General features: G+C 41.2%; 1 protein-coding gene across 1 annotated transcript in view; it reads right to left on the bottom strand.

Annotated features, from left to right (window-relative positions):
* Positions 1–8,540, bottom strand: part of SV2B (synaptic vesicle glycoprotein 2B) — a 219,370-nt gene extending 210,830 nt beyond the window's left edge. The window contains exon 1 of the mRNA XM_027067989.2: positions 8,426–8,540. The gene's annotated coding sequence lies outside the window, so the exon portion shown is untranslated. The remainder of the gene's footprint in view (positions 1–8,425) is intronic.
* Positions 8,541–13,929: the final 5,389 nt, after the last annotated feature.

Genomic DNA, 13,929 nt, shown 5'->3' with positions numbered 1-13,929 from the left:
ACCAGATAACAGTTCGCTAAAAATAACAAGTGGCAACAATATTTGATTTTGGATGCTCATTATTATTAACGTAAATACATAAGTATATGCAATTGCGTAGAAAAGCCTGAGTTTGTGTAAGTGAGGTGAATGACAGCAACGATACATGGTACAAGCAAGGCACAGGAGGATGGAATTAAGAATATTTTGTTAGTATAAGGTATTTGCACTACTCATGAAGCAATATAGAGTTATTTGAAAGTGGGCTTGGGTTTGTTGTAAATGTATATATTACAAACTCTATCTAGGGCATCCACTTAAAAAAGAAGTAAAAAAAAAAAAGTAAGTCTAATTGAGATGCTAAGAAAGGAGAGAAATCAGAGTCATATAAAATGCTCAATTAAAACCACAAATGACAGGAAAAAAGTGGAAGACACAAATACGGGAAGACAAAAAAAAAAGAATAAGGATAATGGATAGAAAATGGAAACAAATATAGTAGATATTAATGCAACTGTATCAATAATCGCTTTAAAAGTCGATGGTTAAATACACCAATTAAAAGATAAAAATTGACAGAGTGGATCAAAAAGCAAGATTCAACTGTATGTCATTAATAAGAAAGAAATTTACTTTAGATATAAAGACACATATAAGTTAAAAATAAAAGGAAGAGGGGCACCTGGGTGGCTCAGTCGGTTAATCATCCGACTTCGGCTCAGGTCATGATCTCGCAGTTTGTGAGTTCGAGCCCCACCTCAGGCTCTGTGCTGACAGCTCCGAGCCTGGAGCCCTCCCTCATTCACGCTCTGTCTGTCTGTCTGTCTCTCTCTCTCTCAAAAATAAGTAAACATTAAAATTTTTAAAAAATAAATAACTAAAAATGAAGTCTATTTTGGGGTGCCTGGTGGTTTAGTCGGTTAAGCAGTTAAGTGCCTGACCTCGGCTCAGGTCAAAATCTCACAGTTCATGGGTTCAAGCCCTGCATCCACAGCACAGAGCCTACTTGGGATTCTCTCTTTCTCCTTCTCCGTGCTTTCGCCTTCTCCCCTGCTTGCTCACTGTCTGTCTCTCTCTCAAAATAAATAAATAAAAATTTAAAAAATAAACAAATAAAAATAAAAATAAATTCTATTTATATCTTTCTGTATTCTCCAGATTCCCTATAATGAGTATGTGTTCCTTACACATAAACAGATAAAACATGTTAAAATTCTCTCATTCTCCTTTTCTTACCAGCAAAGAGGAGAAAAATCAAACTCATGCATTGGGCTTCTTCAAACCTCCTGCTTGAGTTGTTTGATGAGTAACACGCTCCTGTTCTCTGGCACTGATTGAAATTGTTCTGCACTAAAAACACTGAGAAGAGAATTTCGACCCTCCCAATCTGTCATCTTCCTGGGTTTCTGCTCCTAGTCCTCCTGCCCCACAAACCCAAAGGATGATGAGAAGTGTGACTTTGTCGCACCGTGATGCATAACGCAAAGCTCACTGATTTGGAAGGACCTGATTCTCTAAGTGCAGCCATCAGTTAACAGAGTATTACTATTTTCATGGCTTTTCTGTTCATGTGGACTTCTGAGTCATAGAGTAGAAGGCAAAGGCTGCTGAAAGCTACAGTCTTGTCTGAAACTGTTGAGTGACGAGTGGGACCTCATTTCACATACACAGGTCATCACAGACTCTGAGAGACCACGATGTATATTTAGCCAGGAAGCGTGTTTCCATGGCAATCTTACATTCCTGTGTCTGCCTTTCTTCCCCCACCGGTGGCTTAAGTCCATATTGAGCCTCTGCGAACACTGCCCATCTGCAATGCAGCTGGGGCCTCTGCTGCTTTCTTTATGGGCCACTCATAATCCCAAAAGTTAGGCCAAAAACCCAGACAATAATGTTCACAGTATTTATCTCGTGATTGCTCGCCATTTGTGAAGAGACGCTCACACGAAGATTTCACGAGGAAATACATTATTGCATTATTTGTAGCAGCAAAACACTGGAAATCACCATAACATCCAACAAGAGGGGATTTTGAAAGCAAATCATGGTGAAGGCACATGCTCTGAAACCATTAAAATCACTCCCTGGGAGAATATTCAATTGTAGGAGGAAAGCGTATGATCAGATTATAAAGTGGAAAGGCAGGGTCTCCAGATAGGCCCTACAGTATGATCCTGATTTGGGGTATTTAAGAGATGGGGCAGGTACTCCCAGAGAGTTGATGGAACACAATTCCACCAAAGAACCACGGCTGGGTCTTTCCATATGATCTCACCACCAACCCTCCAGTTGTCCAGCTGGGCTCCCAAGTGTTGTTGACCAATGAAGCAGACACTGGCCACACAAGGTAATTCACATGGAGACTAGCAGTGTCTCCGGGAACAGATGGATAACACTCATGCCAGCTGATCAATATGCCAAAAACCCACTGGCTGATCTCTGTGGGCGTTTCGAGCACAATGGCAGGGAGGGAACACCTACTTAGCTCCTTGGCACTGGTAATACAAATACTTACTCACATGGGACACAATGGTCACTGGGCCCTGACACAGCTCCCCAAGGCTCCCCACGGCTGGCAACAGATGGTGTTCACTAAGGCAGAGGCTCCGTGTGGGGTCCTCTGAGGGCCAGCCCTGCCCACGTCTCTCTTGGCAAGGACTCTGTGTCCCCACAAAGCCTTCCCCCAGGCTGGGGATTCCTCATCTCCTGTGAGAGAGGGAAACCTGGCACCTATTCCCTTCTATCTGTTTACCCCCAGTCAGTGTGATGCACTGAACTCATCAGGACATGAACTTTCAAAACATTCACATCCCAGAGCTGGACATTCAAGGCTTTTAATTCTGACATGAGTTTCACAAAGCAACTGTCAAACTTCTAAGAAGTGATGGAGTAGAGGGAGGAGTGAAGGATGGCCCCAGGGTAGAGTACAAGGGAACGCAGTGGGGGAAGGTACCTACACTAGTAACTCCAATTTATATCCCATCACATAAATCCATGCATCGAATAAATACTGGGAGAGTAATATACCCTTAACAATCATTACAATTGTTATCTCTGTGTAGAAGTGTGAGAGATGCCTTTCAGCTTCTTCTACTATTATATTTTTTTTAAGTTTCTGCAATGAATGTATATCATAAAAGAAATGTATTTTACTGTTAGGATTAGCTTCCAATGGCAGCTTGCTATGTGAAAAAAAATCACAGTCAAAATTGGTTCCTTTAATTGTCTGCTAAACACAGTACTCAGCCATACACTGAGCCATCCAACCAATAACTCTTGTTGGCATTGGGACAAAGTTATGTTTTCAGCTAAGCACAGACAAGGAAGTCAGCTTGCATGTACGCTCCATACTGTATAAACAATAAGCTCTAGAAACACACACATATAGCTGAATTTGCTTAAGTCGATGCACTTATAATGCAATCACACCACCCTCAGAAAATCACAAAAGGCTATATTAGAAACTTATTACTCAAAAGGGGGCACCCGGTGGCTCAGTCAGTTGAGCGTCTGACTCTTGATTTCGCCTCAGGTCATGATCTCGTGGTTCCTGAGATCAAGCCCCACGTTGGGCTCTGCACTGACAGCGTGCAGCCTGCTTGGGATTCTCTCTCGCGCTCTGTCCCTTCCTCTCTCTCTCTCAAAATAAATAAATAAACTTAAAAAAAAAAAAAACATATTACTGAAAAAAAAGTTGTTGAAGAAAATAGAATAACTTCAATACCCAAAAGATAAAAACCTGTGATTCAAGGGTGTTATATAATCCCTTTTTAATAACTTTCTAAAAAGAAAGGAATTGCATCTGCTAACTATGATACTTATTAAATACAAATTAAATAAATCACTATCCTGGTCTGAAGAATAGACATAACCTGACAGAGTAAATGCCCTTTCTTTTTTTTAATGTTTTTAATGTTTTTATTGATTTTTGAGAGGCAGTGAGAGACAGAGCATGAGTGGGGGAGGGGCAGAGAGAGAGAGAGACACAGAATCCGAAGCAGGCTCCAGGCTCTGAGCTGTCAGCACACAGCCAAACACAGGGCTCGAACTCACAAACCGCAAGATCATGACCTGAGCCAAAGTCAGAGGCTGAACCGACTGAGCCCCCCAGGCACCCCAGATGCTCTTTCATACTATATACCAGCCAGGCTGGATGGACAGGAACTTACCAGAACAGGTCCAGCCTGGCTGGAATGGGACTGGCCAGATGACACATGCAGAGTGTGTTGTAAATATTTTCAGATCACGTAATTCCGGACAAGGACACTACAATACAGAGAGGGTCTGCTCCAAGCCCCCACCTAATGGGTGCAGACCAGAGGGTCAGAGAAGCCAGCCACCGACCCAAGTTCACGAACTAGCCAGGGGTTCGTGGGGATAAGACTCCAGGTCTCCTAATTATCCACCCTGAGGGCATTCTGAAGCTTTCTCTTTTTTTCGCAGAGGAGGAAACTGAGAAACAGAGCAGGTGGATGATTTGAAAATATGGGGTAGGAAAAGCATACAAGCAAACCTAGCACACAGAACTCAAAAATCATTTGTTCAATGAAGTTCAGCATATGCTAAAGGCCTATTTTGCTCAGATGTGGATTTTTGCAAGCAAACACATGCTCATTGTAAAAACTAAATACTGAAATATACAAAGAACAAAATTAAAATTCTACCCCCTCTATCCCACCACTAGAGTAAGCCATTATTGGCCATAATGAACAGTTTGAAGAATTTTCTTCCAAATATTTCATTTATATATGTAATATATATTATTTTATATGTAAAAAATATATCTACAATATACATATATTATGTATTAAATAAATACACACTATTTTATGTTTATGTTACACATAAATATGTGTATGCTTTGTTTATGTTACACATAAATATATATTATTCTACATATACTTATATATAAATCAGTAATTTTAAACAAAAGTTGACTCATAATGCCTATTGTTCTATTTTTTTTTTTTACTTTAATATATGAGAGACATGTCAGTACATATGGATTGCCTTATTTGTTATAATGTCTGAATGATATTGGTTCATCTCTCTCACACTAATGTTCTCCCTTAAAGAACAGGGTAAATAAAGAAATTAAAAAGGTCATTGTGGGGATGAACATTTTATAAATGGCACTAGGAAATTTGGAAACTCATTTGAGAAAATAGAAAATTAGATCAATTCTTCATGCCATACACTAGGATAAATTTCAAACAGATCAGAGGTTTAAATGTAAAATACGAAATCAGACAGAAGAAAACAAGGGTGAATATATCTAACCAGGGAGTGGGGATGTCTTCAGAGAATCCAGGAACAGTAATATAAAAATAGATCAATTTGACCACATAATTTTTTTCCTAATGGTCAGGCCAGAAAGGGAAAAAAAAAAAAAAGGAAAGGGAACCTATACATTAAAAAAACACTAAAGAGATAAATCAATAAAATATAATAAATGGACCTTGTTTGCATCCTGATTCCAATAAACCAAGTATAAACACATGTACCACACATACACATGCACATACATATACACATGCACACACATAAACATGCACACACATACACATGAGCATACACATACACATGCACACATACACATGCACACATACACATGCACATACATATACACATGCGCACATGCATATACATATGCATACAAATGCGTATAAATATACACAAGCACACACATATACACACACAAGCACATTCACATACAGACACGCACTTGTGCATATGCACATTGTTACAAGACCATCAGGAAAACTTGGGACACTATTGAATATTCAAGATTGGAAAGTAGTAAATTTATGTTATTTAATGATATTACAGGACTTCTGTCAAATCACATATTTTTTAAAGACAGTGATTAATATTCGCGAATAAAATAGCATGTCTAAGATTTGCTTCAAAAATAATCCAAGGAGTAGGGTGGGAAGAAGCAGTTGGCAATGTAGATGAAATTAGAATGGTCGTGGATTTTTATCATTATTGAATTTGTGAAATGGGTACATGATGGCTCACCATATAATATTTTTCTTTTTTGTATACATATATTTTTTCATGTTTATTTATCTTGAGAGAGAGAGGAAGCAGGGAATGGGCAGAGAGAGGGAGAGAGAATCCCAATCAGGCTCCATGCTGTCAGCACAGAACCCAATGTGGGACTCAATCCTACAAACGGTGAGATCATAATCTGAGCCAAAATCAAGAGTTGGACACTTAACTGACTGAGCCAGCCAGGCACCTCCTTTTTTGTATCTGTTTAAGTTTTTCCATGCTAAATTTACATACTTTTAAAAACTACTGATACAGTGATACAGTTGAAAAACCCTCTCCTGGCTTCAGTTCTGCTACTTAACTGATACTAGCCAATTACACTACACTAGCCAATTGTACAATTACAATCACACACTGCCTTGTTGTTCCAGTATTCCGTGTCCAGTTAGATTTCAAATCCTTGATAAATTGTTTTGTTCATCTTTTTTCCCCCAGTGCCTCCCTTGGAGTAGGATTAGATGGGGGAATAGTTCTCAAATGTTTCCATGTGCAGAGAACTTAGAGCTTGCTCAGCACAAATGCGGACCACTGGTTTTAGTAAATGTTTGATGTTTAACAAATGTTTGATGCCTCTTTTATACAAATTTTGGAAATCCAATAAAAATGGAAGTGGTTTCCTCTTTGGGAGGTGATGGACATGTTTATGGCTTTAATGATAGTGATGGTTTCACAAGTGTGTTCTTCTCCCCAAACTCACCGAGTTGCGTCCATTAAACACATACAGCTTTTTACATGTTAGTCATACCTCAATACAATTGGGCTTTTTAAATTACAAATTAAATTATGTTTTTAAAACAACACCAAGTGGTGGGGCACCCGGGTGGCTCAGTCTGTTAAGCGTCCAACTTTGGCTCAGGTCATGATCCCACAGTTTGTGAGTTCAAGTGCCGTGTCGGGCTCTGTGCTGACAACTCAGTCTGGAGCCTGCTTCGGATTCTGTGTGTGTGTGTCTCTCTCTCTGCCTCTCCCCCGCTCACGCTTTGTCTCTCTCTCAAAAATAAATAAACATTAAAAAAACAATTAAAAAAAAAAGAACGTGAAGCAGTTTCTCCCTGGATGCTACTTTCCCTGCCTTGTTGGATGCTACAGTGACCAGAAATCACATCTGAAAGTCAGAGGATAAATGTTTCTGGGGGAGATGACTTTGAAAACAGACCATTTTCACTCTTTCATGGACTATGGCTCTAGAAAGTATTGTTTCATGTTGCACCACAGTGTGTGAATGTGGATGTAGATTTTTTTTTCATATCAAACAACCTATCTTGTTTTTCTTCATTCTTTATCAAACAAGAGAAGAAAATCATTAACTATTGGCCAACAGTCTAACTGTCCACAAGCAAACCCTGAACCACAGTTCAGCCTACTGAAAGAAATCCTGCTATCTTGTCCTGGGTGTTTACCCTAGAGGTATTTTGCCTCTCGTGTGATCATTTAGACCTCTAATCTACACTATGCAAGATACTGAGATTCAATCAGTATCTCTTGTTTCAAAGACAGAAGTGTACTATCTCGCCACCCAAAACAGTGTGCTCACTGGGGAAAAGCAGTGTTGCCCTAACTGTGTGCATCCCCCGTCAGCATGAGAAGATGATTTGTTCTTATTCACAGTTTTCAGCATTTCCTTCAGTGCTTAGTGAAGATTAGGAGTCATACGGTTAAGTTACTCTTAACCAATTACTCTTTGTGAGAAAGCATTTTGTGGTTTGATACTCGAGAGCCACCTCCTTGATTCGGTTGACAAAGCTCTTTCTCGCTGTAAGCCAGCTGGTGCTCCATCAGTATTTTTCCCAAAAACTCTCCTTAACTTGACATCATGGCCCACAGAGTATGATTGATTACATTTTTAAAAATCTTTCCTCTTGGGGAGCCTGGTTGGCTCAGTCGGTTAAGTAACCGACTTTTGATCTCAGCTCAGGTCACAATTTCATGGTTCATGAGATTGAGCCCCACCTTGGGCTCTGCGATGGCAGCACAGAGTCTGCTTAGGATTCTCTCTCTCTCTCTCTCTCTCTCTCTCTCTCTCTCTGCCCCTTGCCTGCTCGCTCTTTCTCTCTCTGAAAATAAATAAACATTTTTAAGAATTCCTGTTGAAACATGCAATTTCAGTAATAAACAAAATAAAAAGTCATCGCACACTTCTTCATATACATACCACAGTGACCCCTAGTCTGCCCCTATAGTGGGCCAAAAGGCAGCCCCCAAAGATATCAGGACCTAATCCCTAGAAACTATGAATGTTACCTTACCCAGGAAGGTTTTTGAAGATGTGATCCAACTGAGGATCCAGAGATGAGGAGATTATGCTGGATAATCCAGATGTACAATGTGAGGATATAGGCAGGGATCGGAGCAATGCTGTCACGAGCCAAGGAAAGCATGAGGTGCTTACCAATGATGCAAAAGCATCGGTGGTTATATGTCACAGGCAGCCACCAGGAGCTGGAAGAGACAAGGAGTGAGTCTCCCCTAGAGCCTCCAGAGGGAGTGTGGCCTGCCAACACATTGGTTTTCAGCCCAGTGTAACTGGTTTTAGACTTCTGGCCTCCGGAACAGCTTGTGGTCGCGTTTTGCAGTGGCCCAGGAAACGAGTACCTCCCCTCCGTGGCTATATGCAAATGTAAAGTCAGATGCCTCCCTGAATTCTCGGGCAGTGCACCTGCTCTTCCACATTGTACTGTATCAGTTTTATTCTGCATGCAACTCTGTCATAACACCGCCATTCCGTCAATAGCTCTCTCCGGGTCCTGCAGCACACAATGTTTGTCATGAACTCTTTAAGATGTTTTTTCAAGCACTCTAGCAGTAGGGTAATTGTGCTTCTTTTTATTTGAAGAGTGCTTCTCTAAATGATTCCTTTGTAGTATTGGTCTCTCTGTGATGAAATTAATCAATTTCATAAGAAAAACCTCTCTCTCTCTTTTTTTTTTTTTTTTTTTTTTTTTTTTTTGCAATTTTCTGGGAGAAGAAAACTTGACTGGCTTGTGCTTTGCAAGAAAATGATACACAAGCTTCAGTCGTTTTATGTCACTATGGGAAGATCTCTCACCCGATGCATGGGGTCTGGGGGCAAATGAATCAACAATTCATTGACATTCAACTTTCAGATAGTTGTCACTCCATCCCCTTTTTTGAAATCATATTTTTAACTTCAACAAAGTCAATCAACTACATATTTGATTGTTTTTGCCTGCAAATCTGTCCACTATTCAAGTTTACAGCTTTATTATGAATTGTAGCATCGTTCGATTTATTTTTTTGCCTCAAAACCCACCAGGATTGGTGTAAACACTTGACAAGTGGCCTCGCAAAGTTAAATATTTGCATCCACTCTGATACAGTGGTTTCACACCTAGGTTGATAAAGAAACTTTTTCATCAGGGCGCCTGGGTGGCTCAGTCAGTTAAGCATCTGACTCTTGATTTCAGCTCAGTGGTCAGGATCCCAGCATCATAGGATCCGGTTTGGAGCCTGCTTGGGATTTTCTCTCTCCATCTCTCTCCAAATAAATAAATAAACATTTTTAAAAAGAAAGAAACTTTTGCACCCACATGTATACCAGGAGACATGAACAAGAATGTCCAAGCAGCATGATTCATAGGAACAAATGAGTTGAACAAACCAATGCAGTGTCCGCTAAGAGGAGAGTTCGGTAAATGGATCGTAGTATACGCATAAGTTCATTCTAATGTATAAATGTGTACAGCAGAGAAAATAAACGTATCAGAGCTAAATACATCAGCATGGATGCACCTCAAAAAGTCCTGTGAGAATAGAATCATCATTGGGAATATTTTCCAACCTAAGACTAGTACTTGTTCTTTTTTTCTTTATTCAAAATGAGCCCCGTCACTTGTCTGGAAACGTGATTATGTTGTTTCTTGCAAAAAGAATTCATACCTACCGACCAGGCACCAGGAGAACTCAAAAGGTGACATTATTTTGATAACCTCATCAAGTTCCAGACTCCATTCCTCAGGCAAGGAATTTAGAGATCAAGAATCAGAAAGAATGTCATCGTTTCTCAGGAACGATCTCACCTTAACACAATTTTCGGAGACAAGTGAATAACTCAGAATGTCAGTTTATTAATTTATAATGAGTAACATAACGACCACACTGGCCAAAAGACTCAAACTTATGGGATGAATGAATTAGAACACAAGTTATCAGGGGCGCCTGGGTGGCTCCATCAGTTAAGCGTCTGAGTCTTGATTTCAGCTCAGGTCATAATCCCAGGGTCATGGGATCAAGCCCCACATCTGGATCTGCACTGAGTGTGGAGCCTACTTGGGATCCCCAATCTCTCTCTCTCTCTCTCTCTCTCTCTCTCTCTCTCTCTCTCTCAAACTTAGAAAAAAAAACACATCAGGTAGTTTCTTGGTATGCATAAAATAAGAACAGGGATACTTAAATGTAGGATTGAGAAGTGGAATGGCATCTCAGTGGGAGTCCACCTTCCACAGGAACCAGGAGAGTCAACTATTCCCTAAGCCCACCCTTCCCCTTCTCTGTATCAGTCTTTCTTCATACAGGGAGCCCGGAGTGGGTTGGGCATGTGCCTTGGAAGAAGGCGGACACAGTCCGTGGCTCGGCAGGCGTGCAAACTGTAGAGCCCTCTGAGCTGGCAATCGTCTCCGCCACTGTCCAGCTGCGTGACTTTGTTTCTGTGCCTGTGTCTCTGTGCGTTGTTGAGTTAACACACATAGAACAGCATTTCATCCAGTCAGCAGCATGTCGTAAATGTTCTATAAATGCTGACAATTCTTTTCCAAAATTGCGGTCACATCTGGTAGCCCCACCTCCTCGAAACGGTGCCCTAGTAACCTTGATGAGGAGAGGTGATGTTGAGAATAGCCTTTTACTTAACACCTGTGATGTACAAACACTGTCCGGGTGCTTTGGATATGATACCTCATTTAGCTGCGACAATAAATTCTCTACTGTTTCCATCACAATCTCAAAACAAGGAAACTAAGATTTAGAGAAATAAAGAACGTGCCCAAGATTATACACGTGGTAAATAGTGGAGCATAGATTTGAAATAGACTCTTTATGACTGCAAATCCCTTGTTCTTCCATTTCCTTTGAGCTTGGGGTATCCTCCAAATCTCTGCTTAAATGTTTAAGACGAACAATCTTACAGTTCATTCCATGGGTAGATAATCCCTTGTAGCATGAAGTTTTCTATTCAATTTTCTTTTTTTATTTCTTTTCAAAATGTTTACTTATTTTTGAGAGAGAGACAGAGTGCAAGAAGGGGAGGGGCAGAGACAGAGGGAGACTCGATCTGAAGCAGGCTCTAGGCTCTGAGTTGTCAGCACAGAGCCCGACATGGGGTTCGAACCCATGAAATGTGAGATCATGACCCGAGCCGAAGTCAGATGCTGAACTGGCTGAGCCACCCAGGCACCCTTGTATTTAATTTTCTGAATGCAACCTCATTTCCCTTACTCCCAGATTTGCAGGAGGGCAGGGGGCTACCTCACTGCCGCCTTCTCGTATCTGCTCGGAGATCACAGAAAGCAAGAGAGAGAGAGAGAGTACATCAAAATGAGACTTCAGAACTTATTATGAAATGTATCTCATCTAAAGAGTTACATTTCCCTCAATGACCCACCAGTGCCTGGAGCTCCTGGGTTGTAAGTGAACTAAAGATTTCAAAGACTTAAAAAAGGAAAGTTTGGGCCACAACCTCTTCACTCCAGCAGCGAGGCCTCACCAGTAAATTCAGTGATGCTGATAATCAGATTGAAAATTGTTCATTGCATTCGTCAGTGTCCGTTTCCCAGATTTAACATTCTGACTCACAACTTCCCCGTGCAAATGACCAGAAAAGAAAAGTAACGCAGAGACCCCAGCATGTGTTTCCTGTTTGCTTGTCATAGATGCTAATTCATCCTCTGGGTCTCCACGAAGCCGTCAACCCAGGAGGGGGCTTGGTCTCCATAGAATGTGCATGACTCGGAGCCCTAACAGGTGCAGACACTTGGGAAAATGCTACAGAGCGAGAGAACCGTGGAGGGGCGTGCATACAACGGCTGTGTTCCTCCATGAGTCTGAAATGGTGGGTCTGGGCTCAGCTTTGAAAAATTATTAGGGAAGCCAATAAAATAAAATTGATATATCATATCATATCATATCATATCGTATCATATCGTATCATATCATATCAATGTAATGAACCTTGCCTTTAAACCTATTTCCCAGTACAAGTTTGGCCATCCCCAAAACGCTTGAAAGCAGATACTCTTTTCCCTATTTGACAGATGAAGGGGCAGAGGTTCTGTCCAGGGGGACGGAGCAGTTAAGGTGACATCTGGGGTCCGAGCCCAGCTGAATGTCCCTGTTACTGCCCGTTACTGCCATTTGCTCCCGCACATCCATGGCACATTCCAAGCTCTGGGCGTGTGCCAGGCACTGTGCAGGGGACTCGCAGAGAATGGACGCAGGACACAGTCCTTGAAAGACAGACGGCTGGGGGATCCAGCAAAGAAGCAAGCACATTGAACCCCCTGCAGTGATTGCCACAACAAGGCATCTCTGCCCTGGGGCCAGGGGGTGGCCCTGGAGCTGGGGCCTGAGTGATGACCAGGAACTGGTCAGACTGAGAGCGTGTCCCATGAACGCTTTGAGTCTGGGGTCCCAACTAGAAGAATCTCCAATTTGATGGCCCAAACCACAATGTTCCAGGGCTATTTAGGGCTCATGGGACTCACATCCTGCACATTTTCATGCTGTCAGGCAGATATTCTTTTTTTTTTTATTTTGTTTAACGTTTATTTATTTTTGAGAGAGACAGAGCATGAGCAGGGGAGGGACAGAGAGACAGAGGGAGACACAGAATCTGAAGCAGGCTCCAGGCTCTGAGCTGTCTGCACAGAACCCAATGCGGGGGTTGAACTCATGAACTCTGAGTTCATGACCTGAGCCAAAGTCAGATGCTTAACTGACTGAACCACCCAGGTGTCCCTGTCAGGCATATATTCTTAAAAGAACTAACCTTTCTAGAAAAAAAACTGTATATTATAACATACATATATTATGTATAAGTATGTATATGTATTTATATACATATTCATGTGTACATATATGTGTGTATAGAGATATAGGAATAGAGATATAGATATCAATATGTTACATAAAGGACAAAAACTATTAATTCACTGGGTACTGTTTTTCTTTTTTTTATTGTTTTTTTAATGTTTATTTACTTTTTGAGAGAGAGAGACAGAGACAGAGCACGAGCAGGGGAGGGGCAGACAGAGATGGAGACACAGAATCTGAAGCAGGCTCCAGGCTCTGAGCTGTCAGCACAGAGCCCAACATGGGGCTCAAACCCATGAACTGTGAGATCATGACCTGAGCCGAAGTCAGACGCTGAACCGACTGAGCCACCCAGGTGCCCCATCACTGAGTACTATTTTTCCATATAGAACATTACCTAATCAATTTTTTCAGTTATGCATCAACCAATCACTTGTTTAGGAAACACTTTAAAAGTATTTAGTGAGCATCTGTATGCCAAGCATTGGGCTAGGCACTGAGGATATAGCAATAAACAAGATTCCTGTCTTCTTGATGGTGTGTTCTAATGGGAGAGGCAGATACAGAACCTAAATAAACAAGATACTTAATGGATTAAGATAAATATTACCAAGTAAACAGAGTATGAGAAAGAGGAAAACAGAGGGAGCCACTTTAAGTAGTCTCCTTGGATAAGGTGATGTTTGAACTGACACCTGGCAATTTCAAGAGCTGGGAACAGCACTCCAGGAGGAGGAAACAGCAAAGACAAAGGCCCAGAGGCAGCAAAGAGCTCCTTGTATTAATTCTCTGGTTATCAACCTTAGCTGCCCCTTAGAAGAACCTGGAGGGCTTCTTAAAAAATACTGA

The sequence above is a fragment of the Acinonyx jubatus genome, chromosome B3 (assembly GCF_027475565.1).
Source record: "Acinonyx jubatus isolate Ajub_Pintada_27869175 chromosome B3, VMU_Ajub_asm_v1.0, whole genome shotgun sequence".
In the NCBI taxonomy this organism is placed as follows: domain Eukaryota; kingdom Metazoa; phylum Chordata; class Mammalia; order Carnivora; family Felidae; genus Acinonyx; species Acinonyx jubatus.
Note: the sequence above shows the minus strand (reverse complement) of the source record. Positions and strands in the feature narration are given on the sequence as shown.